The sequence below is a fragment of the Protopterus annectens genome, chromosome 2.part0 (assembly GCF_019279795.1).
Source record: "Protopterus annectens isolate FY-2018-M chromosome 2.part0, PAN1.0, whole genome shotgun sequence".
In the NCBI taxonomy this organism is placed as follows: Eukaryota; Metazoa; Chordata; order Ceratodontiformes; family Protopteridae; genus Protopterus; species Protopterus annectens.
The window spans coordinates 1,287,779,510-1,287,799,688 of NC_056728.1; positions in this window are offsets into that span (position 1 = coordinate 1,287,779,510).

Consider the following 20,179-nt stretch of genomic DNA (forward strand, 5'->3'; position numbering starts at 1 on the left):
ACGTGAGGCTTATATATGATCACAACAAAACAGGTTTTACCCTAACTATGCCCTAAGTCCAATCAGGAAAACACACAATAAACTTTTCAACAGCAATTGCCAGCTCAGATAGGTGAAATCAGCCCTATCTTAAGACAAGAGTGCAGACGTTGACCATCTTAATGAGAAATGACTGGTTTGGTGCCCAAGTGTTAAAGAATCTCAAACAGATGCCTAATACTAAGGAACACTAGATACAATGTATTTTAGTGCAGAAAAACAGCCCTTATAGCAGTCTGAAAATGCAACTTTAAATTTTAAAGAAGTGCAAAAAAAACAGTAAATAGCACAGTAAACTTTCATGGTATAATGTAAATAAGAAATGTTTCCAGATGTCTGTATCTGTAAAGGGCACTGGCACAGCAAGCAGCAGTGTGCAAATGTGCTAAATGTATACCAGCACTGGAAAAACAGAAAACTGACTGCTGATCCCTCTGGCCAATAAAACAACTGTACTTAGAACCCTTTTGTGTGCTTCTCAACTCAGACCAGGTAAACACCTACTGCCACTAGATGAATAATCCCAGTCCTCCTAATGTTAAAGCACAGTTAACACATTTCCTGAGTGAAATGCTACCACAAATAAACTTAAATTTAAGGAAAGGCAATAAGTAATTCAGGATAATAGCAGTGTACTTTTAGCAGCTTACAGAAGTGAGATTATTCAATAAAAGTACTTCTCTTTGTAGAAATGAGACAAGAGTCACTCAATTGTGCATAATTTATAAAGGCACTAAAACAAGGTAAGCTAATTAATAAGCCCTCCAGCCAATAGAACAACTACATGCAGGAATCTCTTGTGCGTTTCCCAACATGTACAGACCAGGCTACCACCCACTGCCACTAGATGGAAAATCCTCTGTCCTCTTGATGTAAAAATACAGAAAAGAGCTTGCTATTGTGTACAACTACACTTCATTATCCAACAGCTAGCTAAATAATCAACTCAGAGCAAGTACATCAGTAGAATAGAAAATGAGTGGCATAATGCACTTTTTTTTCAAAATAAGCACAAGGAAAGACAAATAAATAATTCAAGATATTAAAAAAAACAATATAGAGGGGGGAGTTTATAAAGCTCAATTTACAGTTAGAGTCAGCAGCTTAAACTCACCAAGTTTAAAAACTAATTCAAGAAATGACAGTTTGAGTGTAAAGAATAACCAACAGGGAGTCACCAACAGTACTTGTAATTTTTGCAGGCATTGAGTCTTACCAGTAAAGACAAAGTCATAAATTGTATTTGTGTAGTTAATATCCCTCAGGAAAAAAAAGAACCAATAAAAAAATGTGAAATGTCCAGCCTGGCTAGTTTACATGTCTATCTAATACATAGAACAAAAATACGCGGCCAAGCAGATTTTTTAAAACAGAAAACAAAATGGAGCAGGGTAAAGAGGAAGCAGTTCTATCATTTTAAGGAACTTGCAGACAAAAATAGATTTACTTTCCTCGCCCAGCAGGGAGTCGCAACAGTGCTTGTAGTTTTTGAAGGCCTTGAGTCTTATCAGGAAAGACAAAAACACAGATATGCTCTGTGTATTTAAGTATCACTCAAGAAACAAATTAACCAAGGGGAAAAAAAGTGAAATGTGAAGCCTGTGTAATTTAAGTGTCTATCTACCACAAAGAATAAAAATACCAGGGCAAACAGATTTCTTAAAATAGAAAATAAAACAGGGTAGATAAAACAGAAAGCAGCTCTATCAGTTTAAGCACCTCCTGGACAAAAGACAGATTTACTTTCCTTACCTGGCAGGCAGTCACCAACAATGCTTGTAGTTTTTGCAGGCATTGAGTCTTAACAGAAAAGACAAAGCCATAGATATTCTATGTACATTTAAGTATCACTTAAAAAAACAAATTAAACAATGGCAAAAAAAACATGTGAAATGTGCAGCTTGTGTTATGTAAGTGTCTTCCACATAGAACAAAAGCATTGGGCCAAGCAGAGTTCTTAAAATAGAAAACAAAATGGAGCAGGTAAAACAGAAAGCAGCTCTATCAGTTTAAGCAACTCATAGACAACAAGTAGATGTACTTTCCTCACCCAGCAGGGAGTCACCAACAGTGCTTCTAGTTTTTGCAGGCTGTGAGTCTTATCAGAAAAGACAAAGTAACATGTCTGGGTGTCAGGCCAAATCCAGTTTTGCCTCAGTCAAAGGTGGGTGACTTTGCTGTGGTCACTTCTTGCTAATCAGACCTCTCATCTTTTTCTCTGGGCCCCTTTGTGTAGCATATGCTGCCACCAATGACCAAGGGATAACCATGTCCTCTTTGACTTTAGGGATGTCCTTGGCAGGAAAGAGAGAACCACTCTTGTTAGTCTCAGACGAAGGGAGAGATGCAGGTTCTTCACTCACCTGTGACATGGAACCTGTATCAGGGACTAGCATGCTTTCTATGAGTCACTCATTTTATAGGGAGTTTCTGAGGAAAAGAGAACATAGTGAGAAAACCTTCCATTTTCTTGTTTCTATTTCTATAGACAGGGAAGATTTACTGGGTTTGCTAGGAATTCATTAGTAATTTTTCCTTGGCTTCTTATTGTTCAGACAAGAAAAGGAAAAGAGTTATGTCTCTTTCTGATACTGATTTTCAGTCAGAAGAGCAGACATTACAGGCAAATGGTTATACTTATGGAATTTCTTCTCATTCTGAACATTCTGATTCTGGGAAGATTATGCATTTGAATTCCCTTTTGAAGATTTATCTTTTATTTAATTTTATTTAGGATTAAAGTATTTTTTCTGTGGAAGCAGAGGGAAATTCCTGTGGTACTAAAATGTATTATGTTTTGTTATAGTTGGATGGGAAAGCAGTGGATAAGTCAAGAGAAGAAAATGTATTCTTCTAGTACCTTTACATTCAATATTTTAGACTGTCTAGCTCTTTATGCTTAACAGTTTTACCTTTTTTTGATATTATTAATCTTTTTTCTGAGGTAAACATTTTTTCAGTATCTGTAGCATCTGTTTCTCAAGTTACTAAGCATATTTTAGTGTGCTGTTAATTCTACTGTTTGTTCCTCAAGAACTGCTGGTTGCAGGTTAGTACTGAGAAAGACCAGTTTGGATTCATTCTCAAAAGCTTCCTGAAAATATTAAGACTGATATTTTAAAATTTCCCTTAGATAAGATAGCTATCTTTAGCCTTTCTTTAGCTGAGCTAATAAAGAAGTGAGATGAAAGGGAAAGCTGATTTGAGTTTCTCAGATTTTTCAATCCTCCTTTTTCAGAAATATTGGAATTTTTCTTTCCTCCTCAGATCCCTTTTTTCAATAATCTATTTTAGCAACTAAGAGCTGACAAACAGGTTTTTACAAAGACTCAAAACTTAAAGGGCAGTCCACTCAGTCAACATGACTATCGGCCTCTTCAGGCTCCACCGCACCCTGGCAACCTCTCTATCTCTCAGAGGTTTCTTTTTCCTTGTGGAAGTGGATTCTTATAGATGGTTTTAATTGTAATACAGCAGGAGCATACTTGGCAATGGGAATTTCTCCCTCTTTTCCAAGGAATTTCTTCTTGCTCAGTGAATCAAGACTCTCCGTTTCCCACTCTCTCTCTCTTTCCTCACATTCTTTACCAGATGTTGGCAGATGGAATGATAGAACCAGTGTTTCATGGCAACTCGGGCAAAGGTCTTTATTCAAGGTTTTTCTGAAACAAAAAATGGAAGAATCCTGGAGGCTTGTACTGTACCTTTCCTTTCTATTTCCCTTCACTTTTTTGTACCTGTACCTGTACTCATTCTTACAGCATTCACGATAAAGCTGTAATTAAAGGATGCCTGTCACATTCCCAGTGGTGAGCAATTCAGGCATTTGTTTAAATTGATTGCGTCTAGCTTACCCTTTCAGTCTGCACCAAGGGTATTCATGAAGTGTGTAGATTGAGTCATTGCTTATTGCTAACTTTTTGGCACACATTTTTCCATATTGGATTATTATTTTATCTTTTTAGACTCTTTTGTCAAGAATTTTTAGCAATTTTTCAGAATCTTCTACTCAATTTAGGTTTTCAGTTCAGCTTTAGAAGTCTTCTTTCATTCCTTCTGACAGAATTGTATTCTAGGATGTTTGTTAGGTTTCACATAGGGAAAAATCTTTCTTCCTCCAGACCAAGTACAAATACTTCTGCAGTTATTCCGGAGTTTTATTTATTCATTTATGTATTGCGTTTGTTTACCAGGAAAGTCTGACAGAGCACAAGACCCATTTTCAGTGGAGGCCTGGTGAGAAATGCTCCAATATACATAATAAAAGTTACATACTGGTATAGTTCTATTTTCAGTAAGACACATACAGATATAGAACAATAAGTAGGCAGAAAAGATAGAGCTTTGATGATTGTTTATAAAACCAGCAGTTTATTGTCATACACCATGTGATAAAGCTACAAGAGAGAGAAATAAAGCAAAACATTTAAAAAACAGTGGAATGGTGAGACTTTGTAGGAGAGATAGGAGGCTATGTAGAGTGAATGTGAAAGTATAGAGATTGCAGGTTAGGGGACAGGCCATTGGGAGGAAAGAAAATAAAGATTTTCATGGACATGTAAAAGTGCAAAGCCAGGAATTTAAAAGATATGAATTAAGTTGTTGTTTGAATGCTTGGAGGGTGGGCTGTTGCTTGAGTGAGAGGGGGATAGTGTTCCAGATTTCAGATCCATGATGAGAGCACAAGGAGGTTTTTGCAGTGTTGATTTTTATATATATTTAGTAGGAGTTTATCAGCTGAATGCAGGGATCTTGGTGGGTTGTATAACTCTACAAGGTTGCCAAGAGATGGGCAATCATTTGGTTTATAAATTGGTTTATGAATGAAAAGGAGTTGGGGTATGTTAGGTAGTGGGGTAATTCCAGCAAGTGAAGCTCTGTGAGGGCTATACAGTGATGGGCTCTGTGGGGGAGATAGGCAGCAAATGCTGCTCCTGTGTGTTAACATTGTTCTAGTTTAAGTGAGTGATTTTTAAGTTTTAGACACTGGATACAGAGTATAAGAAAGAGGGGAGAAACAGAGAGCTGAATACATGTTTCTTTGGGTTTTCAGACATGTATGCTTTGTCCCTGTATTTTGGGTATTTTTTTTTTTTTTTTTACTGTGTGTTGGTTATGGTAGTCATATTTAAGATCTTTATCAGTGTAGATGTCTAGTATTTGGTTTGTGGGACAATACCAAGTTCAATTTTAATGTTGTTTGAGGAGGTGGTTGAAAGAGTTTGGTTATTACTTGCATAATGATTTGGGGTAATTAGTTTTGTCTTATTTGGGTTCAAGAATAGTTGGGAGGCAGATAGCCATGTTTTGACAAAAGTGAAAGATTCTTGGGTTAGTTTTTTTAAAGTGTCAAGGTTCTTTGCTGAACAGATTATGGTCATCAGCATTTTGGATTAAGCAAGCATTAAAAAAAAGATTTGATTAAGAAATCTTGGATTAAGCAAGCAAAAAAATGGCAGCACCCTGTGTGGCAGTGGCTGCTTCAGCTCATCAGAGAAATATTAATTCTGCATCTAAATCAAGTAAAACAACCAAATCAGGGACAAAAACATGATAAGCTAACTTGCAGCAAGGAGAGGCTTCAGGAAATTCATCTAAAAAGCTCATAGCTCATAGGTTTGATGGACTCCTGTCTGCAGGGCCTGCAAGGCCTAATGCACTCTACGAGCTACTGGAGCTAGGAATTATACTGAAACACAATCCAAACTGCTCAGATAAGGTGGAATCAGTGTTTATTACTCAGGGAAGGAGAAGGAAAAGACAGAGGTGAGAAATAACTCATAAATGAGGATCCAGGGCTGGAATCATCACAAGATTAAAAGTTAAGCCTTTCAGGCCTGCACTACCACACATTCTACTGGCTAATGTTCACTCCCAGGAAAACAAAATGGACTACTTAAGGCTAGAACTAACTAGCCAGAGCAAGGTGAGAAACTCTTGTGTATTTATCTTCACTGAGACTTGGCTGAGCCCTAGCATAAATGGCAGTGCAGTTCATGTAGAGGGAATATCATTATTTCATACATATAAAATACAGTCTCTCAGTAGGAAAGCAAAGGGGGTGGTGTCTGCATAGCTCTCAACTAAATAGGGACAAATCTCAACAGAATCAGGAACATATCCAGAAATAATCAGGGACACTTTTTAAACTGTTAGTACTGTTAACTTGAAATCTTAACATAATAAGATAATGTGAATTAGTATACATTTTCTGAAGTAAAATAAGTGTTATTATTTATAAAGTGTAACTCACCACCATGTCTCTAAAAGTTACCAGGTTTAGGAGGGATTAAGACGGACAGAGCCAAATTTTTTGTCAAAATCAGGCATGTCCCTGAAAATCAGGGACAGTTGAGAGGTATGCACCGTGTCTGCATCTACATCAATAACAAGTGGTGAACCAGTGTGAGGTGGTAAAAACACACCGATCTGAGGACCTAGAGTTTATGTCAATGAAATGCAGACCCTTCTACCTAGCAAGGGAATTTAACAGTGTCAGCATCACAGCAGTTTACATACCTCCAAGTGCCAACACAAAAAACTAGCTAAACTATATTAGTCTGTCAATGTTGTTGTGTCTTTCGGCTTTTCCCGGTTAGGGGTCGCTACAGCGGAACTCCGGTCTGCTAATGATTGGTAGTTGATTTTTACGTGCCAAGTTACCAGCCATGACACACAACCTTCAACGAAGGTACGCCCATTCATGCATGTCTCCACACAGAAGACGGTCTAGCTGAGAATCGAACCGGACAGCATCTTACTGTGAGGCGACAACGCTACCGCAGCACCACCACCGCGGATATAAGTCTATCAATGAACTGCAAAATCAAAATCCTGATTGAGTACATATAATAGCAGGTGACTTCAATCAGGCAAACCTGAAAACAGTCCTACCTCAATACTTCCAGTATGTAGACTTTGCAATCAGAGGGGAGAATACACTGGACAAGGTCTCTATACAAATATTAATCTACCATTTAAGGCAGTACCTTACCCCACTGGGGTAACTCATATCACCTTGCCATTATGCTGCTACAATCATACAGTTCACTGCTGACCAGTGGGGAAACCATCAGTGAAGCAAATGAGAGTGTGGCTGGAGGGAGCAGTGTCAACACTACAAGACTGTTCTGAGAGTACGGATTGGAACATCTTCAAGGAGGAGGCCACAGCAAACCAACACATCAGGCTGGAGGAGTGCACTGAATCAGTGATGGGTTACATCTTAAAATGTGTTGATGATGTGACAGTCACCAAAAGCATCATCACAAGAGCCAACCAGAAACCCTGGCTAATAATGAATTGTACGAGCTCCTGAAAGCAAGGAATACAGCATTCAAGTCTGGTGATATAGAGGCTGTCAGATTGGCCAGATCTCAATTAAACAAAGTGGTGAGGGAGGCCACATCACAAATATGGTCAAAAGATCATGAGCCACTTCTGTGGCAGGACATACAGTCTAGAACAGATTACAGGTCCCATCTCCACAGTGTGATGATGATACAGAATTCCTAAACAAGCTCAACATCTACTTCAATAGGTTTGAGGAAAGAAACAAGACAGCTACAGAGAAAATCACCAAAAACCAGAGTGAGGAAGAGCTCAGCCTCAACCCTGCTGATGTCAGAAGAACCCTATGAAGAGTTAACCCCAGGAAAGCAGCTGGACCTGATAACATTCTTGGAAGAGACTGTGTGGAACAACTAACAAATGTACTCACAGACATCTTCGACAGCTCTCTGAGTCAAACCATTGTGCCCAAATGTTTCAAGTATACAAACATTATACCACTGTCAAAGGAGTCACCACCTGCTAGCCCAAATGACTATCATCCTGTAGCTCTCACCTCCACTGTCATGAAATGCTTTAAGATACTGGTCAAAGATGTAATAACATCCAAACTACCTGCAGACTTCAATCCACTCATGTTTGCATACAGACCCAATCGCTCCACAGAAGATGATATTTCTTTGGCACTCCACTTATTGCTGGACCACCTGGAGGACAAGAATAGCTATGTGAGGCTACTTTTCATTGACTTCATTTCAGCTTTCAGTGCAGTCATCCCTCAAAATCTGATCAGAACATTGATTCAACTATGCATCAGCAATCCAGTATGCAACTGGATTCTGGACTTTCTTATATATAGACCCCAGCAAGTGTGTGTAGGCAAGAATACATCGGAGAGTATCACCCTGAACACTGAAGTCCCACAGGGATGTGTTCTAATCCCCCTGCTTTTCATCATACTAATCCACGACTGTACTGCCAAGCACAGCTCAAACCATATCATCAAATTTGCCGATGATATGACAGTTGTGGGCCTCATCAGGAATGATGAAAGGACAGCCTACAGAGAGGAGGTAAATCAGTTCATAAGTTGGTGTTATAGCAATAATCTTGCACTAAATGTCAACAAAACCAAATAAATAATTGTGGATTACTGGAAGAGCAACATAGAGCACTCTCCACTTGTAATCAATGAAGAAACAGTTGAGAGAATAAAACACCCAACATTTCTGGGGGTGCACATTGCAGAAGACTTGATGTGGTCAGCCAACACAAATGCCATCATTAAAAAGGTGCACCAATTGCTTCACTTTTTGCGAAGGTTGAGGAGAGAAAATCTACCATCAATGGTTCTCACAACCCTCTACAGGGGCACTATCGAAGGTATACTGACAAACAACGTTACAGTATGGTATGGAATCTGCTGTGCTTCTGAGGGGTCTATATTATATCATCGAATGCTTACAAAAGCAAAAGATGAATAATCAACCCCATGTAAGCGAAAGCTTACAATCACAAAAGCTCAGAACAAAGATTTTTTTTTCCCAAGGGAAAAAAATCGCTGTTCCAAAAAAAATAAATAAATAAATAATTGAAAGAATACTCAAAGTGGGGGGGCTTCACCCCCCTACACCCCCCCTACTTAGATATACCAACTCCAAGATCGCACTACAGTGCTGAAAATGGCAAAGTAACAGAAGAGGCCAAGCAAATTCTTTCCCTGGGAAAGAATTTGCTTAAAAGCCACTTCACTATTTTGCCTTTTCGTTGTTTTAAGTTCGCCCAAGACACATTAGATAGAATGCATCTTCAGTCATCTAATAGGAACCCCTTCTGAGCACCAGTCCCTCCAGACGGTAGTGAAAGCGGCTGAGAAGATTATCAGGAACTCGCTCCTGTCCATACAAGACCTGAACCTATCCAGATTTCTCAGCAGGGCAAGGAAAATACTACTTATATGTGATTTATAAACAATGAATCAGACTGTAACTATGAACTGTATGTTCTTAAGAAGAAATGCCTCTCAGCTGTACAATGCAATGCTCCATTGCCAGTCAGTTTTAACTCCAACCTCATAACTAGTGTGTATTATTTGCAATGTTTGCTGCATTAATTGTAAATGTCTTGCTCAAAACTGCAACCCTTGTATAAATATAATCTTTAAACTATTGTAACCTAGATTGCTATTGGAGCTTTTCTCCCCAGGACTCCATTGAAAATGTGTTCAAATGGCCCAATGGACTATCCTGGTAAACCAACTGCAAATAAATAAATAAATAAATAAATAAATAAATAAATAAATAACCAGGGATAGCACTCATCCTGCTTACCAGCTGTTCTCACATTTAACATCAAGAAGGCACTTTTGATCCATACTCAGCAAAACCGTGAGATTCAGAAACAGCTTCTTTCCACTAGCCATCAGGTTGCTGAACTCCAGGAACAGTACTCTTCATACTGGGCATTAAGACAGTAATCCAACAATACTGAAAAGTCTCTATAGTGCAACATGCAACAAGGTCTTACCCACACCCAGACAGCAACATCAGCAGTAATCAAACTGAACTGTCTTACTGTGCAATATAAATGCAGGCCTTAAATCAATTGCTTAAGTGCAGATTTTACAGTGAAAATAAGCTAATAACCTACTAATGAGTGACAATCTGTTAAATCAGTGCAATAATGCATGTATTTATTATTGCTGTGTTTGTCATCTGTGTCTATAGAATTTTGTGTATTATCATCATGTTAAATGTAGTCTATGTATTGTATGCACACGCAGTCCAAAGAAACGTAATTTCACTCAGTTTGCACTTGTGTGAATCGAAGTGACAATAAAGTTTACTTTGACTTTTGACTTTGACATTATAACTTGCCTTGTTCATAGGTCAGTACAAGGCTAGCTGCCATTGCAGACCATTTTAAGCCTAGCCAAGTTCCCTTTTTGTGCTTAAAATAACCTTTCCTATTTGGTTATAGACTGGCCTTAGCCATCCTATGGTCACTAATTATATTTTAACCCTAATGAAAATAATTGTGATCATACCATAGATAATTAGAGGGGTCCCATGCATGGAATAAAGCATTTATGAGCTGCCTTTGCCCATCAGTAGTACAAGAGCAACTCTTAAGTAAATCGTCTGTTTCCCATCCATAGATCTAAGTTGTGCTTGTTGAAATTATTAATAGATATATTAAATGAGATTGGACCCAGGATGGAACCTTGTGGGACAACAGCTGTGATAGATAGGAAGGTGGAGATATTGTCAAGCCATTTGACTGACTGGGATCTATTTGAGAGGCAGTGTTGAAACAGCTGGAGAGCTCTATCAACTAAACATAAGTTTTTGTAGGAGGATGGAGTGTGAAAATGTATCAAGGCTTTTGAGAGGTTGAGAAAAGAGCTGGCCCTGAGTTTGCTTCATTTCTATTAGTACTTATGCTGCTGATGAAACATTGGAGGGAAGAAGAGGTGCTATAATTGGGGTAAAAGCCATATTGTGATGGTGAGAGTAGTGAGGTTTGTATGATGTAATGTAGGAGCTGTGACTGAATGCATTTTTCCAGAATTTTTAATAAGGGTGAAAGGATGGCTATGGGTCTGTAGTTTGTAATTTCTGGGCATTGACTTCCTTTATTTAGGAGAAGATGCAGCATTTCTTCTCAATGATTCACTGATGGAGTGCTTTACGAGAGTTGATATTGGGTAGGCAATAGCTTCAGATGCCATTTTAAAGTATTTGTTTGATAGGTTTTAGTTTCAATAATAGTTTTTTATGGTAGCAGTAAGGACAGATTGGAGTGATAGTTTGTAAGAAAGATTAGTGAGTTTTCTAGGGGTCTGGGCTATATTTTGATGCAAATTTTTAGTTAGTTTGAGGCTGACTAGATGACGTGGAAATTAAAAGCCTTGTGGAGTTGGTGGATGAAGTTGTGGGGGAGCGATGGGAGGTGAGACCAGGAATAAGTATGTGATTTTCTGAATTTCTCCAATAAAACCCAGGAATTTTCCAGGATTTTAGGTACATGGCATTGGGGATTTTCATACTTCCTGTGGGCAGACTTTACATGAGAAAAATACAGCAGTGTCTCAGATCAATCTGGATTCAGCATCTATACCCTTTGTCTTTTCAGATTCCAGTTCTGGGATTGGTAAAAAAGGAAGATTCTAGGGTAGGTATATGAAATCTTCTGCAGTCCAAGTCCTTCATTCTCCCTTCTGACTCCCTTACAGTCTGCTACTGCAGATGCATCAGATTTGGCATGGGTTGTGCTTTCCAGTGTAGTAAAAGTGTAAACTCTGTGGAATTTTCAAGACAGACAGTAGAATTTTAATGTCCTAGAAATCTTGGCAGTGTTCATGCCTGGAAAGCCTTAAATCATCTTTGGTTCCCAAGCCCTCTGCAGGTTTTCAAATAAAGCACCACAGTGATGTAGTACGTAAACTATCAAGTGGGTACCAGCTCTTTCCCTTTTTGCAGACTTGCTGTGATAGCCTAGGAGATGGCAGTTCAACTCATTTGACTCTTTAAGCTTCTTGTATTCCATCAGAGCAAACTTGAATGCAGACAAGCTCTGGAGGATGAGGACCGGCCACATATGTTTGGAATCTTCACCATGGCATCCTGCAAGAATTGATCCACCTACTTGGAACGCCTCAGATTAATCTGTTTGCCTCATTTCATAACAGACAACTAAAAAAATTAGGGTCTATATCAAAACCACGAAACCTCACATACGCAAATACGGAAACATCGGCACATATTTAGCGAACCGCGAAAACACTGAACGTCCTGAATCATGAAATTCAAAATGTCGAATCAGTATAGTTGGCCAACCCTACCGCCTGCTACGTACTACCTACCCAAACAAAATAAATAATCCACATACATACAGTTAACAAAACCCTACTGCTAACCCTAAACTAAAGCTTACATAAATTACCATGTATGCACTTACCTTAACCCGCACCCTAACCCTATGGTCCATAACTATTGCACACTTACCTTAAGGAGCTATAACGGAGAAGGGCCAACTATGACAATTCAACATTTTGAATTTCTTGCATCAGGATGTTCAGTGTTTTCATGGTTTGCTCAATGTATGTCGACGTTTCCGTATTCGTGCAATTGTGGTTTCGCGGTTGTAATAGGTAACCAAGAAATTCGGCTCCAGGACTTCTTTCTAACAGGCCTGGAAGACAGATGTTTTTCTCATTCCCATGTACATGAATATTTTTTTGTATGTTTTTCCACCCCTTCTACACATATACACTGTTCTTCTGAATACCAAGAAGGACTTCACAAAAAAATTGTGGCGGTGACTCCATTTTGGCTCAGGCAGCAGTGGTGCTCCCTTATTTTCATTTGGGCCAAAGGCAGTTACCACAAGCTTTCCCAAAGACTGGATATACTCACATAAGTTGGGGAATGCTTGATATACCCCATCCTGAAAACTCTTCATCTAACTGCTTGGAAGACAAGATTTTGATATCTTTAGGAACTTTTTCTGAGGACATGCAGTAGGTAATAAAGGAGGGGAAAAAAATGCTATTTGGAAATAATATATCCGCAAGTGCAAAGGATTTTCGAGTAGACACCAGTACAAGAACCAGGGCCCTTTTCAGGCCAGGCTGCTTCTTGTTCTTGATTATTTGTGTGAGTTACTGTACTCTGGTCTTTATTATTCCTTTACCTAAGTGCATTATTGGTCAGTCTTGCTTGTCTGCCCTTTGATATCCCCCAACCCTACTCAACTAAACAATTTTTGAAAGAGGTGTTGCGTATGGGCCCACCCATGAAACAAGTTGTTTCTTCTGGGGATCTTAACTCTGTGCTTTAAAAGATCACTCTTTCTCCATTTAAACCATATCATTAAACTGATTTGACATTTTTAACATGGATGATTGCTTTACTCATTGCTCTAACATCTAATAGCAGAGTATCTGAGTTGCTAACACTTATGGTGAGTCAACCCTACATTCTTTGATAACTAACCCTTTTAGTTTATGCCTAAGTGGTCTCTGAGTTTACTTTAAGCCTGGCTATTCAGCTCCCTGTCTTCTTTCTTAAATCCAAGAAGAAGGGAGAAAAAGTTCTTCACATTTTGGATATCCATAGGCAGATCAAATACTACCTGTTCAAAACTTGACCTTTCAGGAAAGCTGATTAGCTGTTTGTCTCTTATGAAAGTGAGAGGACAGGACAACCAGTGTCAAAGCAGACTATTTTCAGGTGGTTGTCTCGTACTATTGCTTTTTTTATATACTCACCTTAATAAACCAGCTCCAGGCAGGGTTAGAACCCATTCTACAAGGTTTTGGTTTCTTCTGTGGCATTCTGAAAAGGGATGGACTCTAGAAATATTCTAAAGGTAGCAATTTGATCCTCTGCACATGCCTTTACGAAGCTCTACAAAATGGATTCCTTCTCCAGGTCTAAAACAGGCATTGCTAAGACAACTGAGCAGGGGCTCGTGGAATCTTAATTTATTGGCCTCCTCCCTTTTTTAGTTTTCTAAGCTACAGTAATCTAACCATATGGCCGAGGCAACCTCAACAACAATCTATATGTTAAATATAGTAAAGTTGTATAAGTGAACTTATAATAACACTAGATGTTGTAATAGATTACTGTTGCCGTGTTCACCCCTCCCACCAGTCACCTTATTTTAGTTGTTTTTCTTTTTGGGTTGCCAGGGTGTTGATGTGTACATCATTTTGTATATAGTTTACCGTTGTGTTTGTTTCCTAGCATTGTTCTTTCAGATCTCTTGCCTCCCTTCCTGGTCAAAAATGCTCTGAAGCTTTTGCACTTCAACTGTCTTTTTATGGGGCTTCTCTCAAGCTCCTGGTAGTTAGAGTATGAGGAAGACACCCTTAAGCTTTGTAAAGCTGACTGGTCTCAAGGGGTAGGACCCATATAGCTTAGGCTACTGCAAAAGTGATCTATTAGTACATCTACTGTTACAAGTTTATTTACGCAACTGTACTTTCACTCTGATTCTGTCGAAGTTAATGATGTAATGCAGGAAGCTGTTCGCATTTGCATTATCTTTACTTAAGAAGGAAACTTTTCATGTAGATAGGAAACTATAGTATATTTAATATTAATAAATTCAGAAACTTGACTTAGCTATTTAACATTAACAAGTGCATCATACTCTGTAAAAAATCACAAATTTCATGTAGATAACATTTTTTTTATGTTTTGGTACTTCCGTGTGCCTTTTATCACAGTACATCCTACATTAGATTTCATTTACCAGGAGTGGACTGAGAGAAAAGCAAAGATGAATTTCAAAAATAGAACAACATATTTAAGGTAAAAAGCAAAAAAAAAAAATATATATATATATATATATATATATATATATATAGTAAAATACAACTGTAAAATTACAGTGTTGTAACTTTGCTTGCTTTTTCTAATGGTTCAGACTAGACCTTCATCATTTCTAATGTGCCATGAGAGATTACATTTGCTTTTAGAAAGAACAGTTAACTTCCACTTTGTCTCCCTAAGTTACTAGAGGCTGAAGCATCATCTAGATGAAAATATATGTCACAGTTTCAAACCATTAATAAAAAAATAAAAAAATAAAAGATGAAGGAAAGAGAACATACTCAAAAAACTCACTGCACTCAAGCTGCTCATGCCCCATTAGTTAAATATACCAAATCCATGGCTGTATAACCTTGGAAAAATAGAAAATGTAATACACAGTGAATCACTGCAAGTACAGAAGCCTGCCAGTTTATTGATTTCAATTCTACCAAATGCCAGTAGATGGAAGGAAAGCAGCTGAAACAACTTTTACTGACAGTGGAGATCATTCATTTCAACACTGTTCTGCTACCTCAGATTAGGAATATATATGCTATGGGGTATGAGGGGTGCAGAAGGGCTAATCTCCTTTACAAAAACGTTGTCCTAGGGTCACTGAAAATTGCTTTCGCAAGTTTATTCCATCTACCGGCATTCAGTAGATTTGCTGTTGATGGGTCGTCATGCATTCACCAGTGCACAAATGCATATTGCATGCTCAGGGTTTTTCTCTGATAAAGTCAACTCAGTGAGTCATAAATCTGTGAGTAAAAACTAACAAGTACATGCTATATCTAGTGAGCACTCATTAACTAAAGATTATCTGAATAATCATCCTTGGTCTTTAATCTTTAAAATAACAGTAACTGCAATGTGTATCAGTAAAATGAGGTGTTATATAGATTTTCAAGTAGAAGTGCTTCAGTTATATATTTAAAACAAATGTTTCCCATTTTACCATCTCCAGAGAAGGGAGAAAGGCAATTAATTATATGGTTTTCAACAAATGAGTGTATGCTTTTTTTTCTGAGTAATGATGACCTCAGATTTGTTTTCTTAAGAGTATATTTAAGTAAAGAGGCATAAGATACATGGGTACAGGGGAATTTTTGTGTATGTTTTCTTTACTTTTTTTTAATGGCATCAACCTGTGACATGCATTTTTCACCTGAATGAGGCTTCAGCCTAGCAGTTTGTATACAGGAACAAGGCTGATAGCTGTTAATGGGAAATTTCCTGCAGTAAAGAGTTTGATTCCTTCACGCTTCATTTGCCTATTGAGTGACCCAGAACAAGTCACTTAACCAGACAGTGTTTTGGGTTGACTGGAAATTTCAGCTAGGTTTGACTTCCCCTACATATGCAAAATAAGATGTTCATCCTTAGATCATTGCTGCAGTAGTCTTAAGCAATATGGGGCATCTTGCCAAAGACAGGACTGGCCAGCCTACTTCCAAAGACTTAAGGCTCCTTCTAAACACCCTAGCTACTGGTATGTATGGGGGATGCAGATTAAAACCAATGGCTAGGTAACCAAATCTTCAGAACTTGCTCACTGTTGAAAAGTGTGCCCCCCTGCAGGCTTCAGGTGATTCTAAGCTAGCTGTCCATCTAAGCTGAGCAGATAACTACCCTGCTTTTAGTAGAAAAGTGTCTTGTTCTTCTGAATAATTTATTTTAGGGCATTTCTACCCTGTTCATGACTTTTTACAAGAAAATTTTCCTCAGAGCATAGGATTTACAGTTGGACTTCTCTGTGGCAATTCCTGTGTAAAACTGTTTTTTTTTGTAAGAATAAAACTATTTTACTTCAGAACTTTTTCTTTGTGGTTTATACTTTAGTTGGCAGGATGGTCTTTGGCATTTTTTCTTTGGAAAGTTTACTTTTTCTTTAAGAAATTATGACAGGCCTTTCTCAGCTACACTGATCACTTATCAGACACTATTGTCATCTGTAATCTAGTCATGTCTCCCTGTGGGGATTCCCTAACTCACATTCTTGTCACATTTTAGTAATTTTTATGAGGAACAGTGTACAGCTTTTGCATTACCTTGTTGTGTGGAGCTAGGGCAAGTGCACTTGGTGCTAGTTACTAAAACACTTTATCTCAGTAACTACATTTTTAGACAGAGGGTACCATCAACTTATCTTAGGTCTGCTGTATGCCTGTAAGACTCCTCCTTTCATGGCTAGGACATGGTCAAAGGTCCTACTAGTCCTACTAAGACTGCTGGTCCTTCCCTGATCTACAAGAAGAAGTAAGTTATCTGTGAGGCTTCAGTCTTTAATTCAACGCCCTCCTTGTCTCAGCCTTTGATGGGTAACTTAGCAGAGGCCATCAATTGTTTCTCAGACCACTCATCTTTCTTTCCTAGTCCCTCTGATGTTCTTCTTTGAGGTGTGACCATGGGCTGGGTTTCAGGCATGTCCCCTATGGATTTATAGTTGCTTTTGATAGGAATGTGAGAAACACACTTGCAGGATTCAGGGAAGAACTAGGGGTGCTCCTTTGCTATACAGAACTCAGGAGACTATTCCCTGGAGTAGTGACCATCTTTTCAGCTGCTACTTTTCTGGGAGGATCCTAGGAAGAGAAAGTATAAGTCTAGACATTTTGTCCTCTCCTAAAGCAGATAACTATCTGGGTTTACAAAAAGGACTGTTGATAGCATTTCAGTCTTTAAGTGATGGTTTTCCTCCTCAGAAGAAGAGGAAAATAATTTCTTAACTGTCAGATTCTGATTTTCAGTATGAGGGACAGAATTTAGACTGATACTGCCTGTCTCATTTTCCCTTACTACAAGGGAGAGATTCTAACTCTGATGATAGTCTTGCCTCCACACCTCTCAACCTCTTAGAGCAAGAAATATGGATAAAGTCATAAATAAAAGTGGGACAGATGCCCAAAAATTGGGACAATTTTTAAATATTGCTTTTACAAACAAAAAGTTGAAAGAATAACAATTTTTGCATTAGCATGAATTTTCTGAATCGTATGAAGTCTGAAACTCAAATGTGTATCATTATTTTCTAACCTCAATCTTTAACGATTTGCCACTAATTTGCTGGGAATCCACAATTTTATGAAAAATGGACCAAAAATATGAGATAAAAATCTGGACATTCTGTGAAAATCTGTACAGTTGAGAGGTATGCGTGCCTCTGATTCTCCTCCTGAAAAATTGTCTTTTTCTAATACTACTGCCAAAATAAGGACTTTTTTTTCGATAGCAACATAAAGACTTGTCTGAATCTCAGCAAAGATATTATTATTTAATACAGATAGATTTTCCTCAACCTATAGCAATTCCTTGTTTTTTCAACCGTAAAGGATATCCTGTTGGCAGTTAGAACTTTTCCTTACAGTAAGCCATCTTCTCCTAAAGACTTATAAGTTGCATACTGTACCCCGTCCTCTATGTTTCATTTTTCTAAACTTAAAGTAGTTCCTGAGTAATTTCCTTGTCAAACTCACCATCTACAAAGCTTCTATAAACATCTAGCCTTATTCCATCTGACAATGGGAAAAATTTTAGATAAATGCAGTAAAAGTTTTATTTTTCTTCCACACTTGCCTTCAGAATTGTAAGTTGTCAGGCATACGTCTGAGATTTCACTGGCTTATCATGATAAGCTGATGAATTTAATTGCTATTACCCCTCCTTCAGTAGTTACTAAAGCTTCAATGTTTTATGAGGTCTCTGTTATGTCTCAAGTAATCAAGCGTTCTTTTAAATGTTCTTACATCACTGCTGTTATTGTTTCCAGAGCTGCAGTTACTGGCTCTATCTTGAGAAAATTTGCTTAGTAAAAGTCCCAAAATTTACTGGCAGATATCAAAACTCATATTTGAAATGCTCCCCAAGATAAAGAAGTATTATTTGATCCTTCCTCTGCAAAGGTAATTAAGGGATCTGATGAAAGGGCAAAGTTAATTTAGGAAATAACGCAGATACATTCATCATTTTGATCACAGCTGCAATAGCCTTAGATATGTGGGTTGCATCCTGCACAGTATAACAACAGGTTTCTTCCTTCCAAAGCTTTGATGTATCCCTATCATTAATTCAGCTCAAGATGAGCTGAAGAAAAAGAGTGGCTTGGGCTCCAAGACCTTCAAAGCATTCCTGCCACCAAGAGTGCTCCTCTTGTGGTCTTTCAGGGATCAATGGTTGGATAACATTCCCATTGCTAAGCAGATAAGTTCTCCTCAGTGAAAGAAAAACTTCAATTTTGTTTTGTTTTTTTTTTTTTTTATTTTATGACAGAAAGTGAACTTTTTTTCTGTGAAATTATAAATTTGAAGCTACTAGGGTGTACTGAAAAGTTATAAGCCAAACCAAGATGGGAATGATGTGGAACCATGAAACTTACAAGTTATTCAACATGTTCTTCTCAGTGTTCAACACACTTGGCACATTGTGTCTGAAGTTTCTTTAACCCTGCCAAAATAAAAAGTCTGAACTCTGGTCACTGAAATATTGCTCCACTGCTGCAATCACCTCTGAATCACTCGAAAATTGCTGTCCTTTCAAAATCTTTTTAAGGTCTGAAAACAGGAAATAGTCAGATGGAGTAAGATCTGGTGAATAGGGTGGATAGTCTATGCACTCAAACCCCAGTTTTGTCAAAACATCCATCGTTTTGCCAGCCTTGTGAACAGGTGCATTGTCTTGCAAAAAGAGAACTCCTTTCCACAGCTTCCGTCTCCTTTTTTTCTTTCAATGCCTCCTTTAATTGGCACAGCAAGTTACAGTAGTATTCTGCATTAACTGTTTGGCCCCTTGGAAGATAATCAGTCATTATAGCACCTTCCTGATCCCATAACACTGTGACCATGACCTTTCCTGTTGACTTTTGTGTCTTGAACTTCTTTGGCCTTGGTTAACCTGAGTGCCATCATTGCATGGACTGTTGTTTTGTCTCAGGATCATAGTGGTGCAACCATGTTTCATCAACAGCAATTAGTCATTCCAAACCAAAAAGTTGACACCGGTTTGATGAAAAATCAACCTGTAAGTGTCCACTCAATGTCTTTTCTCTTCATCATTCAAACATTTGGGCACCCACTTGACTAACAGCTTCTGTATATACAGCTGCTCATAGATTATAAAGCCAACATGTTCCCTGGACATCTGTATTGTATCAGAAATTGTTTAAGCTGATATTCTCTGATCTCCCAAAATCAGGTCATGGACATAGTCAACAATTTTAGGAGTTGACACCATTTGAGGCCTCCCAGACTTTTCTGCATCTTCAGTCTTGCAATTTCCATGCTGAAACGTTTGCACACCACTTCTTCACAGTTGAGTAAGGGCACTTGTCACTCAATATTTGCATCAGGCACTCATAGAGTTCCTTTGGAGTTGTCTTCCGCAGGAATGGGAACTTCATGATGGCTCAGAATTCCACACTTGAAAATTCCACACTTTTTGTTGACATGGTTCAATCAATGATCTGAAACAATGTCAAATCATAGGGTTACAATTCTGCAAATTAGCACTTTACCAAATGAAATAACTCT